Source organism: Cervus canadensis, chromosome 13 (assembly GCF_019320065.1).
Source record: "Cervus canadensis isolate Bull #8, Minnesota chromosome 13, ASM1932006v1, whole genome shotgun sequence".
NCBI classification, from domain to species: domain Eukaryota; kingdom Metazoa; phylum Chordata; class Mammalia; order Artiodactyla; family Cervidae; genus Cervus; species Cervus canadensis.
In genome coordinates, this window is record NC_057398.1 from 29,635,339 (window position 1) to 29,652,882 (window position 17,544).

Below are 17,544 nucleotides of genomic sequence, written 5' to 3' on the forward strand. Positions count from 1 at the left end.
GGTGAGAGACAGAGACACAGGGAGCACAACACCTGCACGTACGTGCACTGCGCGTACACGTGGCCACACGCACACGTAGCACATGTACACATGGCCACACGTACATGTAGTTGCATGTACACATGGCTGCACTTCGCTCCTGTGACATCACTGGCCTTTCTCTGCCTTGGCAAGGGCCACACATTTTGACTCTCCCAGCCACACCCTTCGATGCAGACTTTCTACCTGATGCTGGGCTGAGACCACTGTTAGAGACCCACTTCAGACCTTCCCTCACCATCTGATGTTCATGCAACTTTCCTTTAAAAGTGAAAGTGACCCATTCAATACATACATGCTTGTTATTAACCCGCCTATGACATTTCCATATAAGTCCTCCCATCAGGAAACCCGTTGTGGTCCTGGCCTGTGTCCCCTTTGTTTGACCCTTGGCACTATCTGGAGAGACCTTGGGCCGAGGTGGAGTTGACTGGAGTAATTTGACCTGAACTGTGGGGTTGTCCACTCCCACCTGGATGCCCCTTGGCCCTGGGGGAGCCCTGCGGGCTGGGGGCTTTCACAGGTGAGATCAGCATCAAGCATAGCCCTCAGCGTTCAGACTGGGAAGATGGAACCTGGCTGATTGAAAAGTTCTCTTCAGTGTCTCCCTAAAAAGGCTGTGTGTGAGTGTGTCCAAGTGTGAATGTGCATGTGTGTGCTAGAGTGTCAGTATTGTTGGTGTGTTTCAGCGTCAACGTGTGCATGTGTGAGCATGGGTGTGCCTGTCAGTGTGCTAATGTGCATGTGTGAGCATGTGTGTCAGGATTGCTGGGGTGTGTGTGGTCACTGTATTAATGTGCATGTGTGAGCGTGTGTGTATCAGTATTGTTGAGGTGTGTGTGTCAGCATCAATGTGTACATGTGTGAGCACCTGTGTAATATATGTGAATATGTGTGTGTGTGTGAGCAGGTGTGTGTGTGTCAGTGTGTGGGTGGCACTTGGCTTTCTTGAGGGACCCCTCTTGGTACAGACTGGACTGGGGGGCATCCCTGAGTGCTCTTTGCCAGGACAGAGGATGGAGTTTATTTTAGAGGCAATCTGGGGTTAAAGTGTCTATCCAGATGTCTGACATCTGATAACCTGCCTTGGCTGAAATCTTAATAACCACATAAAAGACATTTTTCTCTTAAGATTTAGCAAGTATTTTGTTATGAAAATGATCATGTGCATTTCTATAAATGTGCACAGGGTTTGGCCTGGATGGCCAGCTGTGAGCCTGGAGATTCTGGGAGCCTATGGTCAGGTCAGGCCTGGGGAGTGAGGGGTCCCATGAAGGGCTGCTGCCCTGGAGCTCCAAGCCCCTGATGGGCATTGGGGTTGAAATGCTCAGTTCGCTCGAGGGAAGCCATCCAGCCCTCTTGAACATGCTGTCCCCTCAGCAAAACACAGGCGGCTGCCTTCTGCAGGGTGGGGGAGCCCCAGGCGTGCCTCCCTCCAGATGCAAAGCTGCGTTCAGGGGCCGGCCAGTGCGATTTCACCCTCTGTCTGCTGCAGAATGCCTGCTGCTACCACCACACCCACCCCATGTCCAGGTGGAAATGTGTGCCGTACCCACCTGGCTGGACCCCTGGGAGCCCAGACCCCAGAACGCTATGGCAGCACCTGCAGATTTCACACTGTCTTTAACCCTTGGTCCCCTTCCCACCTGGCTCTGGTTGGAGCATCCCTCATGGTGCAGGCAGTCATCCCAGGTGGATCATCACTGGAGGACCAGAAGCAGGTGGAGGCCTCAAGGCCCAGGGGAGGATCGCATGGGGCTGGCGTGTGGGAACCTGTGTCTCGTGGAAAGAACAGTGTTGGGAACCTGGGAGGGTGGTAACCTGGAGGCAGGACCCCAGTGCTGCCCCTGGTCACTCCTGCAGCAGGGCCAGCCCTGCAGACCTGCTTGAACCTTTCCTGAGGCATCCCGTCAGTGACCACAGAGCAGCCCACCTCTCTGTGTGGTTAGATACTTTAAAATTTCATTAAGACTTTGTCTACATGTACAAGCAAAAAAGCCCCAAACAACCAAAATGAAATCAAATTAGGGTGCCTGTGCTGTGATCTAAGACTTATTTCTTCTGCATGGTGAGGAAGAAATTCACAGGCCCTGGGAACTTTGGCCTCAGACCCTCAGTCCCCACGGGCTCCCTCACCCTTGGGGGTCAAAGCCGGTGACTCACCATTAGGACAGGGACTGTTCTGCTGCCCGTTCTCGTGTCATTGCCCAGGCCCAGAACCAGCCGTGGGCAAGGAGGGAGCCCAGGGCCCGGCCACCCGGCCGCCCGGCCACCCTGCCCGGCTTTAATCACCATGGGTCACTGCTCATGGGGCTTGAATAACATGGGAGGTGGAGGTGTGGGGCGGCCGCAGCTTCTGTTTCTGATGGAGCCCTGGGCACCACGATTTAATGGATTAGTTAAAATGATGTGAAAAAATGGATCTCTGATTTATGACCTGCAATTTTTTGCTGACTGTGGCGTGTTTTTCCAAGTCCTGCATTTTACAGTCTTGGGCACATAAGGCCTTTGTTGTTTCCCTGATTCTGCCCTCAGGGCTCATCCCGGGACCCTTTGCCCAAGGCCTCTCCAGACCTTTAAAACAGGAAGTTTAATTTTATAGAATTAAAAAAGAGAAAACGGTACTTAATTATCTGGCTGTGAAACAGCACTGCCCTTTCTTAATTTTAGTAGCTAATAAAAGGCCATTCCTGGAGTTAACTACTTCTGGTCCAAACGCCCTACAATCCAGGCTATTTGGATAGAATATTTTATGAACTGTTATATATTACACTACGGTTTTTAAGCTCTGCTATGACATATTTCTCTCAAGATTTATTAGGAATTTTTATTTAAAACAATATATTAAATAGGGGAGAAAAAGTAATCTTAGGTAAAATTCAAATATTAGCAAAACATAACATGGCCCAAAACCTCTTTTATTTGAAGTTGTCCTCCTCCTCCCTCCCCTGCCCGCCCCACTGCTGCTATAAAAACGGTTTGAGAAAAAACGACCATCAGCTGCATCATTAATTCAACATGGCTTCCAACCTGACTCCAATCTGGGACCAATTTCAAGGCCAGTTGCCACTTAAGTAACTCTATGGAAACAGAACAATGAACCGAGCCCGCCAAGACCCCCAGTGCCTTCCTGGTTTCCACCAGACTCTGAGGACGTCCACACAGGCCTCTGCTCTGCAATCCCTGAGGTCCCTCAAGGTCCCCCACCCAGAGGCTGACCCCTGGGCCAGCTCCTCAGAGGCGAGGAACTTGGGGACCACCTGGCCCGTGTGTCCTCAGCCGCAAGCCCTCAGGGAGTCTTCCGTGGTGTTTGGGGATCAGTCTTCCCTTCCCTGAGTGAGTATTCCTCATCCACAGAGGCCTTGGAGACCAAGCTTGGTGACATTCAGCCTTGGCGGTGGGCAGGAGGACTGTGCAGAGCCATGGCCCCAGGGCAGGGGGCTGAGACCCCTTGGGGAGGGAGCCCCCAGAGTCCCATCGGACTGCAACAACTCAGCACAAAGTCAAAGGCAGCTCGTAAGGTGGGGACAGTGGAACACCAGCTGTGGCCCTTCTGGGCACAGGTCTCAGCCCTGTGCCGGCCGGGTGCCTTCGGGAGGGGACCACGTGGAGGCTTAGAGCAGAGCCTGGGATGTGGAGGCTCAGCCCAGAGTCGACAGCCCTCGGGTGGCCAAGCAGCTTCGCACACACCTGGGGGCGCTGGAGTGGGTGGGACACTCCCAGCCCCGACCTGTGCCTTCTCTTCTCCCAGCAGCTGTCCACTATCCACCAGCCTAGTGCTCGGGGTTGAGGGCCGGCCAGGGAATGGGGCTGGATGAGCCCCCTTCCCCGTGGTCTGGATAAGAAGACTGATATTTAGAGCTTGTGGTTAAATGTGATGAAAACAAACAGGGTGGGGGGCAGGCCCGCAGGGGTGTCTGCATGGGGGCCCTTGACCAGAGGTCTGGGGTGGCTTGGATGAGGTGACATTTCTGCTGAGACCCAAGGGGTCAGCCCAGACAAGAGGTGTCCTGGCCATAGGAAGACCTGAGGGTGGAAGAGCCCAGGAGGCAGGTGTCTGCTGGGGACAGGGGGACAGTGCTTGGTGAGGATGGGGGGTGGGGGAACTGGGTTTGGACCTTTCTTTGGGATCATGGGCCCAGCTCTTCTCCCGGGGCTGTGGGATGACCTTCAGGGCAGGTGTCCCAGGTAACACCTCCTCCTAGCTGGGCCCTTTCCGGGAAGGCAGCCTTGTTTGCAGACAGGCCGCCCTGGGGAGCACCTGTCGCTCTCCACGGTCACTGGGTGATGGGGTAGGCATGGGCCACTGCCCCACCCGCCTGAGCGCCGGCAATTAAAAGGCTATCATCCTTGTCAATTACAGCCATAGCTGCTTCCGAGGAGGCCTCCTCCCCAGCTGAGTGCCTACCAGTTAGCCGTGTGTGGTTAGCTAATTTGCGGGCATTTGGGAGTTTGAGTAAATAATCTTCTGAGCCTTGTGGGGCCCCTTGAATCTGTCTGCGAGTTTTATTGGGCTCTCACGGGGCCTGTTCAGGGTTAGCAGGGTGCTGCATGATTAATCAACACCATCGAGGCCATCTTTGTACATCGGGGGGTTACCACTGGGTTGGAGGTGGTCCCAGCTGCCGGGCTGGGCTAACGTCACAGGGGCTGGTGCTGGTAAGCACAGTGGTGGGCCTCATGTGCTGTCCATGCAGGGCCAGCTTCTGACCCTAGTCATCACTTGGCCTGGCTGGCCAGGAGTGTCAGGAGCCCTGAGCGAGGAGGGATGGCCCAGTTCCATGTTCCTGCCAGGCACACTCAACTAGCGACCCCACTGCCTATGAGCCCGGCAGCCCCTCCTGACCTGGGCCCACTCTAGGTGCCGTCCCACTCTAGGAAGGAGTCTAGGTGGTTCTCAGAGCGCTGTTCCCAGGTCCTGGGCGCAGGCAGGGAGTCTGGGCACACGCTGTGGGGGGGGCTTGGCTGGCACCCAAGAGGAGATGGCTCCTGTCCTGGGGTAAGCATGTGTGTGTGCTCTGTCACTTCAGTTGTGTCCGACTCTTTGTGACCACATGGACTGCAGCCTACCAGGCGCCTCTGTCCGTGGGATTCTCCAGGCAAAAATACTGGAGGGGGTTGCCATGTCCACCTCCAGGGAATCTTTCTGACCCAGGGATTGAACCGGCGTATATCTCCTGCATCTCCTACATTCCAGGAGGATTCTTTACTGCTGAGCCACTGGGGAAGTCCAAGGTGAACATGGTTCCCCCCAAATTCATGTCCACCCAGAATCTTAGAATGTGACCTTGTTTAATTTGAAAGCTGGGGCTCTGCAGATGTTATTATTTGGGATGAGGTCATGTTGGACTGCAGGACCCTGATCCTGTGAGATCAGGATCATGTGAGAGGCCATGTGGTCAGGAGGGAGGTCTGAGTGATGCGGCCACAAGCCAAGGAGTGCCTAAGCTTGCCAGCGGCCACCTGAGGCTGGGAGAGACAAGGAGGGAGGGGCCCTTCCTGAGAGCCTCTGGAGGGAACACAGCCCTGCCCACACCTCAACTATGGGGTGCCTGGCTCTCAGATGGGGAGAGAATCCATTTCTGCTATTTACTGTCACTAGGTTTACAGCACTTTGTCATCGCAGCTCCAAGAAACAGTTACAGCCCCAAACAGACTCTTTGGGTAGCTCCCCTTCCTAGCTCTCACGTTCTGGAGATTTCTGAAACCTGCCCGGTCGTGCGTCTGTTTCGCTGCAAAAGAGGAGCAATAGTTTCCACCTTGGGCAGAACCTGTGTCCCGGGTCTTCTGGGCTGGACTTGGCAGCAGGGAAGGGCGTGTGAGCTTGTCCCCAGGGAAGAAGCAGATCTTGTAGGGAGAGAGAGAGGAAAGAACAGGATCCCAGACCTTGGGGGGCACCTGCAGGGAGGGGAGAGCGGTGGGGAGGAGATGGCCACTGAGCGGCAAAGGATAAGTCCGGGCTCTCTGGGCCCCTGGCTTCTGGCTGGGCCCACCACACCCAGCCTGGGAGAGGTTTCCCTGGCAGCCAGCACAGGGCAGGTCCTGTGGGACCAACCTGAGAGGGTCTCCTGCCCAGAGGGCCTGCGTTCCCATGCCCTCCCAAGTTCCCCGGGCACACACGTCCCCGAGGCTGAGGGATTTCCCCCACCTCTTGGTAAGTTCTCTGAGTAGTCTGGGGCAGTGATTGAGGTTGGTTTTGATTTCACTCAAACGAGTCCCGTCTTCACTCTGCGCTAAGTGGAGCCCCCGAGGATCTATTTCGGGTAACCTCCGAGCCGAAGCATACTTGTGGGATGAGACAAGCCTGCTGGGTGTGCATCCGATGTTATCCTCAAAGGCCAACTCAGAATGGAAACAGGATCCGGGACCCTGGGCAGGGTGGACGGAAGAGGCAGGTTTCCAAGCCAGACGAGGCCCCTAGTGAGCAGCAGGAGGATGAAGTCTAGTGACGGCGGGGGTGAAATTCCTGCATGTGGAGAGGTGGAGGTCCAGGGTCCAGGAGAGTCATGCAGGATTAGACTCACCCAGAAAATCACTGCAGCTGTGCAGGCAGCCTGCTCGACTGGTCCTTGCCCGCCTCTCAACACTGCCGGCTGCCTGCCTCCACTGAGGTCAAGCCTGTGTGGGTGTGAGGGCAGGTGTCGGGGGTAGGAGCTGGCCTTCTAGTACATACATGGGGGCTTGGAAATTCAGGGAGCTGGCATCCCAGTGGGGGCTGCTCACAGCCCTGAACTGCAGACACCAACCAGGAGGGAGAGCTTCTGCCTCCTGCCTCCCCAATCCTCCCACCCCCATCCCCTTTCCCCTCACCACCCCCAGCTTCCAGGACCCACTCACACCACCCTACCCCATCCCCTGAGAGCCCTCACCCCACTCCAAACACCTCACCCCTTTGACCCCACCCCCAACACCCACTCAGCAACAAGAAAGTGCTCCCTGCTTGAAAGTGGCCAAAGTAGCTGAGAAGCGGGGGGGACCTGCCACCGAGATGGCAGCCATGTCAACCCCATATGGAGATCATTATGGCCCTGGGGAAGCTTGTCTGGGGCCTCAGTGTCCAAGGTGATAGCCTGTGCTGCCAGGGTGTGGGGGATGGTGATGGGGGAGGGACAGAGTAGGGGAGGGGCTGCTGCAGGAGAAGGAGCCCCATCAAAAGCTGGGCAGAGACCCCAGCTCACAGGGTTTCCATCTGAGCTCCTAGACTGCAAGGCCAGGTCCATGAAGTTGGGGTGAAGTGAACAGGAAGAAAAGAGAGGAATTCAAAGGTGAGGATATGTGGAGGTGGGGGGTGGCCCTAAGCAAGGGCAGTAGTGGGGAGGGCGGAGGGCATATGTGGCCGTTCTGCATCTCTCGGCCACTCTTCCTCCAGATTCTCCTTCCTTGGCGCAGGCCTCTTCCTGCTCTGTGCTTCTCTGCCTCCCTGGACCACCCATCTCCTCTCTATCACCTATGTCTGTGTCTCTGCCTGCTCCTCTCTCTCTCCCTCTGGCTCTCTCCACCAGCCCTTACCTCTCTCTTTCCTCTCAGCCACAGAGGTTCAGAGGTTTGGTTGATGGTGTCTGAGCCGGGTGACGAGGACCATGAGCAGGTGGCCTTGGTCAGTCAGCGATGCCGTGGCTGTGGCAGACCAGGGCGGGCAGAGCATGAGCTGCTGAGGGGCAGACATGAGGGATTCTTGTGTTTACCATTTCTTACCAGGGTATCCTTACACCCAGACTCACAGGTGAGTACCGCTTGGCTCTAGTTCTCTGGCCACTCTGGCCCTTCTTGATGGTGCTCACTGTGCCTGGACCTATCTATGGGGGGATCTGGCTCCACCATCCAGTCTCCCTTCTGGCCTCAGTCAGTGCCTCAGGCCTCAAAGCTTTGTGTGTGTGCTTCAGAAAACGAAGTGTGGACCAGAGGAGGGCTTTTGTGCATAGTGATGGCAAATAGACAATTGAGATAAACCTTCCTACTGAAGACAGACAAAACTGGTTTGAATCAGTCTGCTTCTTGGAAGAAAAGCTACGACAAACCTAGACAGTGTATTATAAAGCAGAGATATTACTTTGCCAACAAAAGTCCATGTAGTCAAAGCTATGGTTTTTTCAGTAGTCATGTGTGGATGTGAAAGTTGGGCCATAAAGAAGGCTGAGTGCCAAAAAATTGATGCTTTTGAACTGTGGTGTTGGGGAAGACTCTTGAAAGTCCCTTGGACAGCAAGAAGATCAAATCAATCAATCCTAAAGGAAATCAAACCTGAATATTCATTGGAAGGACTGATGCTGAAGCTCCAATACTTCAGCCACCTGATGCAAAGAGCCAACACATCAGAAAAGACCCGGATGTTGGGAAATATTGAAGGCAGGAGGAGAAGGGGACGACAGAGGACGAGACTGTTGGATGGCATCACCAACTCTATAGACATGAGCTTGAGGAAACTCTGGGAGATTATAAAGGACAGGGAAGCCTGATGTGCTGCAGTCCATGGGGTCACAGAGTCTGACATGACTGAGTGACTGAGCAACATCAGCAGAGTCTGGAAAGAAGTGGAGAGTTAGAACATAATGTAGGAGATAGTCAAGGGGAGGTTAGCATTGGGTTGTGCCTCTCCCCTTGGGGCATCTCCCTGGGAGGCTGAAAGTCTATACATTGTCTTGTTACCCAAAATTGGATTAAGGTGGTCCTGGGTTATGATGCCTTCTTCTGCTTGTCAGAAACAAACACACACCCTCTCTCAAGGATGATAACATAATTCTAAGCCTCAGATCATTTTTAGTTATATTAAATATATGTGATATTTGGCACTCAACAAAAAAAATAACAGAGGGGATGAGACAGTGTAAATGAACACAGTTTTTTATTAGAGATAAAAGAAATGAGATAAAATAAAATGGGAATCTCTAAAAGAGATAAAATAAATGAGAATTTTACCAGTAAAGTAAAAGCTATATAAAAGAACCAAATGGAAAATCAAGAACCTAAAAAATATAATAATGAAGATTAAGTCAATGGGTGTGTTGAAAAAAAAATTAGACACAGATGGAGAGAAAATTAAAGAATGGGAAGATTGATAGGAGAAAAATGGTCTGCAGGAGGAAGAAAGCTCAGGAAAACATAGATAAGAATTTAAGATCAATAGGGAACAAGGTGAACAATTCTACAGACTTCTAATTGGATCCATGAGGAAAGAGAACAGAGAGAAGCAATATTTGCCTAGATAATAGATGAAAATTTCCTAAAATTGATGAAACGGTGTAACCACAGATTCATGAGGTCCCACAAGTCCCAAACAGTTCTAGGAAAGTTGAGGTTACAATTGTGAGGAGGGCTATGAAAAGATGGTGGAGGAGTTATCATGGTGAGGAATTTTCTCTCATCACCTTCACAGGGATGATGTTGCCTCTCTCTTTCTGTCCTTCTCTGTTTTCCACATTTCTGTCTTTCCTGGGCCATCATAGTAAACTACTGAAAACCAAAGAACAAGAGAAATCTTAAAAACCAGGAAATAAGGCCCATTATTTCCCAAAGAGCCACAACTAGACCTAAAGCTAGTCAACAGACACAAGTCAGAAAACAGTGAAATAAAATCTTAGCACTTTAAAACAATACATTTATCTATCTAGAATTAAACATGCAGCAATACTATATTTCAACAAAGAAAGCAAATAGACATTTCTAGACAAACAAAATTTGAAAACTTGTCACCTGCAGATGCTCACTGAAGAAAAGAGTGAAAGGTCCAAAAAGAGCACTGCCAACTGTAAACATATGGTTTCACTTATATGAATTCTGGCTGTATGAATGAAAATTAACAATGGGGTTTTACATATGTATATGATTAAAGTACATCATATAAGGACATGTAAATTTGGGAGAATAAAATGGAATTAAGCTATTCTAATGTCTTTGCATTGTCCTAGGAGAGGGTAAAAGTAACAAGTAATATTACCCTTTGACCTTGACTTCAAGGATAGATGCTGTAATCTCTAGAGTAACTGCTAAATGAATAGAAACATATATAAAAATAATGAGATAATGGGGGATGAGATCATTTTAAAAGCTGAGAAATTGAGAAAGAAGAGGAAAAGGAGCATAGATTATTCAGGTCACCAAGAAAATAAATGGAAAGATATATTTAATGCCAAATGGATCTTCAGTTTCATTAAATGCAAATATATTAGATGCTCTAATTAAAAGACAAAAATTGTCATGCTCAATAAAAATAAAATCCAGACATGTTTCATTTGTAAAAATACACACAAACAAAATCCAAGTATAAATTATTTTTAAAAACTACAATCTGAGTATAAAGATACAAGCAAGTTGATATAAAAAGTTAAAAAAAGATGTGCCAGAAAGGACTTACATTAGAAAACTGCAGCAGCTGTGCTGAGGCCAGATAAAGTAGACTTTAAGGCATAGAGCGTTACGAGACAGAAAGATGGACATTTTATTTTAATAAAGTGTTCAATTCACTGTGAAGATGTATGGATCCTAAATGCATAACTACCTAATAACATAGCCATTTAATAAAACAAAAATTGGTGGAGTTAAAAGGAGAAATGGACAAATCCAGAGTGGATCCAGACATAAACCTCTCAGTAACTAATTGAACAAGTAGACAAAATATCATGAAGGATATAGGAAATTTAAACAAAATGATCAGCAGCTTAACTTGATGGACACGGATACGCCATGCACTTCCAAATGCTGATAGACATATATGCTCAGTAACTCAGTCAAGTCCGACTTTTTGCAACCCCATGGTCTATATCCCACCAGGCTCCTCTGTCTGTGGAATTTTCCAGTCAAGAATACTTGAGTGGGTTGCCACTTTCTACTCCAGGGGATCTTCTCAACCCAGGGATTGAACCCACATCTCCTGCATCACAGGCAGATTCTTTACCATTGCACTACCCGGGAAACACAAACACACACACACATTACACACACATATGTATAATATATAACTATGTGTAATATATATATTATATACATGGAACATTTAAAAATTAAGTTTATGCAGGGCCATAAGTCAAATTTAAAAACATTTCAGAGGATCTAAACCATGTGGAATTAAACTAGAAATAAAAAACAGATAACAATAATAAAATCCTTGCAATTTTGGGAATTAAGAAAGGTATTTAAAAATAACATATAAGTTAAAGAAAACCATTCTGGAAACAAAAATATTTTAACTTTATTGAAAACAAAAAAAACATTACAACATAATGTGTGGCATGAAGCTAAAGTATTATTTGAAGGTAAATTTCTATCATTAAGTGTATTTAAAAAGAAAAGAGGAAAAGTGGAAATCAATTATATAAACAGTTACCTGAAGAAATAATTTAAAAAACTCCAAAGAAAGTAAAGAGCAGAAAATGATAGAAGATATTGATGAAATAGAAAATGAAGGTAAGAATATGAAGCCCAAAACCGATTGTTTGCAAAACTAATAAAATCAATAAACCTAAGAGAAAGAGAGAGGGCTTCCCTGGTGGCTCAGCGATAAAGAATCTGTCTGCAATGCAGGAGCCTCAGGAGACACAGGTTCGATCCCTGGGTCAGGAAGATCCCCTGGAGAAGGGAATAGCAACCCACTCCAGTATTCTTGCCTGGAGAATTCCATGGACAGAGGAGCCTGGCAGGCAAAGTCTGTGGGTTGCAAAGAGTCGGACATGACTGAAGCAACTTAGCGCAAGAGAAAGAGGGAGAGACAGTGAAAATAAAAAAGTGCAAATAGCCAGTGCTAGGAAGGAATAGGGAATAAATTACTATGGATTCAGAAAGTATTTTTAAGAGATTTTATACTAATCAATTAGAATATGTGAATGGAATAAAGTTCTCAAAAAATAAAGTTAAAATCATCACAAGAAGAAACTGAAAATTTAAGCAATCGTATAACTGTTAAAGAAATTGTCTTTGGAATTAAAATCCTTCTCAAAAGGAAAATCTTAGGTATAGATTAATTTCCTTGCTTAATTCTATCAACAATTAAAAAATTGTGCCAATTTTACACAAACTCCCTCAAAGAATTAAAAAAGGTTACTCCTTGAACTTGGTTTACAAACCTAGCATGATCTTTATAGCAAAAAGGGACAAAAACATCATAGGAAATGTCACACAGAGCAATTGCTTGCCACTTCTGAACTTGGATTCAAAGATGCTATACTAACCTTAATCAGCTCAAAATAATTTGTATATAAAGATAATGTAACTTGATGAATTAGATCTTTTTCTAGGAATGAAAAATGGGGTTAAAATTAATCAATGTAATTAAGTACACAAATGGAATAGAGTGAAAATCATATGTTGATCTCAGTAGATTCAATGAATGCATATGAGAAAATTCAATATCCATTCAGGAGTTAAAAAAATTGGCAAACTAGAAATTGAAGGCCATTTTCTTAACCTGATAAAGTAAATATACAAAACTTACAGCAATTATCACACATGAAGGTGAATTGTTAAAAGCTCTCCAGGACTGGGAACAAGACAAGAATGCCTGATACTACAAGTTCTGTGAACTCCTAGACTAGTGACTCTAGCTAGTGCAATAATGCAAGAAAAAAATAATTGTTATAACTACTAGAAAAGATACACTGTTGTCATAATTTACAGGTGATGTGATTATGTAAATAAAAAATTCAAGAGTCTGTAGATTCACTATGAATATTAATAAGTAAATTTAGCTAATATATATTATCTACCACGAGAAAGTAGAAAGTTTTTGATGTTACCATTTGTAATAGTGTCAAAAATATCAAATGCTGAGTGATGAATCTAGGTAGAAGGTATACCAACTTTTTTACAGGAAACTATAAGCCTTCATAAAAATTAAGGAAAGCATGAACTAATTAAGGGATCCACCATACAGACTGTTCTACAGATTCAACGCAACCATGATAAAAATCCCATCCATTCTCTGTGGAAACTTATAGCCTAAGTTCTGGCCCCAACAGATAAAGAAGTCTTATGGAGCTGCAGTAATCAAGCAGTGTGGTATTATTGCAAGGATGGATAAGTAGATAAAAGTCAGAGTAGAGACACAGAGTTACCCATATATGGACACCATGCGTATATGACATATGGCACAGTCCTAGGACCCTAGGCCCTGCTCCGTCAGCACTGCCTTGGGGAGGGCATAGCCTACATTCCTAAGATCACATTAAATGGGCAGCAGAGTAGGAGACAGGACTGGAAACATCACTGCTTTCTCATGATGACCCCTGGGTCACCTTGTGGGCTAGGACCCAGTGGAGGGAGGCTCTCCTTCCCCTAGAATTTCCACAAGCAGCAGCATCTTCATCCCGCAGTAGGGGGGTCTGCCACATTAGAAGTAGGAGGTACGTGACTACTGTCTGTGGGAAGCATTGCAATAACCAGGAATGTCTCCAACAACAAGAATGTGAGTGGCACCCCCGGCATTGTGCACTAGCTGGAGAGGTGAGGGAACAGTCCACCTCTCCTTCCAGGGAGCATGGGACATCCACATGGGCCTCCACATGGCCTCCTGGGCCTCTCTGCTCTATCCCAGACGTTACTGTCACCATCTCAGTCCAGTGTGGTCATTGTGGGAATCGTGGGGTGGAAAAGGATGCTGGTCCTCGGACTGAAGTGGTTGAGAGGCAGGCAGCAGTGGTCCGAGCGTCCTGAGAGGCCAGCTCATCATGACAGGATCCCGGCAACAGCAGGAAGGGCTGCATATTTGCCTCAAAGGGAGAGATGAACATTGTACCTAGGCGTTTTCATTCTTCCAGATTTTGCCCTGTTATAATTGTTAGATATCATTGAACCAAAATGTATTTAGTTAACCAAAGTATTCAGTTAAAAGCATCAAGGAGTGTGATTAAAATTTAAAACTACAGCCATTAAGGAAGGGATCATGCCTTTGTTGACCAAGTCTTAGGGGAGTTGGTGTGATTCTCCCAGGCCAGCGCAGGCAGCTAAATCTCACAGAGCACGTTCCCCCAGCCTCACCCAGGGATTGTCTTTGGCTGGTCATCTGTGAGTAGAGATGGCCCCTAAGCATCACCCCACAGGAGTCTCCCTGAGCTAGGGGAGCTTGCAGAGGGAGGCAAAGCAGGCCACCTCACCCCCAGGCCTTGGATGGAGCCTGGCCTGCCCTCCCTTGGGGTGCCCAGAAGTGGGAGGGAGGAACATCTGCCTCTTGGAATTTTTGCAGGTGATGAGGCTGGCTGGCTACTGAGCCTTGGATAGTACAGCCAGATAAGCATTGCCTCCCTGTCCTTCTCACTGGCTGCCCTACCCTGCCCACTGGGTGCCTGGCTGGTCCAAGAGGACAAATGATCAAGGGTGCACACAGCAGGAGCCCTCGAAAAGACCCTCAGCATGTGGGCCAAGCAGAGCTGCCTCCCAGGCTGTCCTTTCTTCTGGGGCCTCTCCTCTGTGGTAGGTGCTTGTGCTTGAGGCTGTCTGTGGGGTCTCCAGGTCAGAGCAGAGCCTGGGAACATAGGGACATCAGCCTCCTTATCCTCAGCTCTTTGTGACAGAGTCAGAGGAGGGGGACAGCAGGATGGGCAAGGATGCCCTGGGGGGCTGGGGCACCGGGGTCACTGGCCACCTGTCTCCTGGGCTCCGGGATCACCCACCTGCAAGCCCTCCTTGGGGCACACTTGAGGGTATAAATGAGGTTCCCAGAGAAACCTGACCTCTCCTAACCCATTTACAAACACAAGCCCCATTTTACATCAAAGAGTGTGAAACAGGCCTCCTCAGAGCACACCTGACGCCTGCCACAGGAGAGTTTCTGAAGGGTGCTGGCTTCTGGTATGGGCCCTGGGTGTTCGGTGAACGTCTTCCTTTTGGGTCCCTGTTTCTTGGCAAGTTCCCTCCTCCAGGGTTGGGGCACCAGTGCCCTCCTCTGCTGGGCATTTCTCTAAGAATCTCAAATTGCTGTTGAGGAGTCTGAACTGAGGAGGCCAGGCTTGCAGCCTTGGTATGTGTGTCTGTGTTCATGACCTCCAAGTGCGTGGTCAACCTCCAAGTTGACCTCTTGAAACACAAGGCATCAGCCCAGCAACTGCAAGACACTAGAGTGACCAGCAAACCAGTTGCCAAACTCTGGCTCTGCTCAGCGTCTCACCAACGTCCCAACTTGTCTTCCGTTGGCTCACACGACCTGACAGACCTGTGGGGGCTTTGGGCTCTGGAGATCTGGCTGGGTTAAAATCCTCTGAGTCCCTCCAACTCTGGAAGGACAGAGCCCACATGTTCAGCAAGCTCCTGTGTAAGGGGCTGAACTGTGTCTCCTGGAGTTTATATGTTGGAGTCCTAAATCCCAGGACCTCTGAATGTTTGGAGATGGGGTCTTTAAGGATGTGATTAAGTCTTCTCTGGTGGCTCAGACAGTACAGAATCTGCCTGAAATGCAGGAGACCCAGGTTCGATCCCTGGGTTGGGAGGATCCTCTGGAGAAGAAAATGGAAACCCACCCCAGTATTCTTACCTGGAGAATTCCATGGACAGAGGAGCCTGGCAGACTATAGTCCATGGGATTGCATAGAGTTGGACACAGCTACACTTTCACCTTCAAGGTAAAATGAAGTCCTATGGGCGGGTCCTAATTCAAGCACCAGTGTCCTTATGAGAAGAGGAGATCAGGACACACACATGCACAGAGGGACGACCCTTTGAGGACACGAGGAGAAGATGGCCATCTACAGGCTGGGGAGAGAAGCCTGGAGAGGCTCACCCTGACCTCAGATTCTAGCCTCCCGCGCTGGGAGAGGACTCATGTCCTGTTGAAGTCCGTGGTCCGTGGTGATTTGTTGCAGCAGCCAAACAGTGGGCCTGGGCTAGACCAACGGAAGGCATCCTGAGGCTGGGGCATCTCCCTGCCCACTGCTCCTGCCCAGCTGCTGGGAGGACATGGGGAGAAAGGGGGTAACAATGCCATGTGGATGGGAGAACAGACATCTGGGTGTCACTCTTGCCAAACAAATATTTGCTCAGCGCTTTCTAGAGGTGAGCGGTGTGGATACGGCCCTGGGCGGGTAGAGCCCACAGGCTATTAATGGAATGAATAGTCACTTAGAGAAGCTAACAGGAACATCTGTGACAGTTTGGCTTGTTGCTTGGCAAATGCTCACCCCTCCTCTTCAGGGTGGGTGGGGTGGCCCCTTCGTGAACTTTGGGCCAGTCCTTGTGGCTTCTTTGGATATGGCGTTGTGATCCTAGCAGAGGCCTCCCACCCATGGGCTGGGCACACACCCTGATGAGAGCAGGCCTGGGGCTTTCATGTCCTGCTGCCCAGAGACCAGAATGCACACAGCACAGCCCCCTGGCCATAGCCCTGAGCAGAACTGCCCAGCCGGGCCCTGCATGGCTTAGCTGGGCCATACCAGCCAGCTGGCTGTGGGTGTGAGGACAGGTGCCTGTGCTTTGGGGAGCTATGTTACATGGTGTGACTGTGGTCCTTGCTGACCGAACACCATATGTACATGATTTTTAGTTTGGTCAAGAAAGGGACAACTTGGGAGGGAATCTGTCCGTGGTCTGTTAAATCCTGAGAGTCATTTACGGAATGAGCACATACATATTCACGAAACTGTAGAATATTACATTAAAAGGGAAGTGTTCTTGCTTGGCTGGGTATTAACAAGTGACAGTTGATAGACCTAATCTGGCCTGTTATCTGATCTGGAGTGGACCCTAATCCAAGAATGATTTTTACATTTTTAAAAGGCTGAAAAGAATGAAGAATAAAATTTCACGCATATGAAGTTTATGTGAAATTCAAGCTCATGTCCATAAAGTTTTATTGGAACACGGCCACGCCCATGTGTCACATGTTCCCCATGGCTGCCTTCACGGTGCAGCAGCAGAGTCCAGTTCTTCTGGCCCACCAAGCCTGAACTGTCACTTTCTGGCTCTTTATGGGAAAATCGTCTGACCCCGTATGAGAGGAAATCTTAGGGCAAGGACCAGAAAGTGTCACCTTACCTAGTGGGGAGCACAGCTGCATTGTGATCCCGGAGCAAAGTGGAAACAGGCTTTGGGGCTTTCACAAACGTGCTCAGGCAGCCAGTGCCCAAGCCTGCTATGAGCCGCGCCCCGTGAGAGCATGCCTGTGCCAGCCCCAGGAGGTAGAGTGGAAGCTTGATGCCGTGTGCTCATTTCTTTTGCCTTAATGTGAGGGTTCAAACCTTCTTGCTTACCTGCTGTGTTCCCTGCTTTCCACGGTCTCCATCATCTACTACTCCCTGAACACCCTCCATGTGCAATGGTCTATGCCAAACCTGACCATTTACTTATCCATCCACCCATCCATCTATCCATCCATCCAACCAGCCATCCACCTACTCACCCACTCATCATCCACCCATCATCCATCTACTCATCCAGACACTAAGCATCCATTCACCTAACTTATCCATCTATCTGTTCATTCATCCACCCACTCATCCATCCATCATTCTTTCACACCTTCATTCAATGACTGTTTCTCAAGTGACCGTTTATGAAGTACCATGTTGGCTTAGGGATTTGATGATGAAC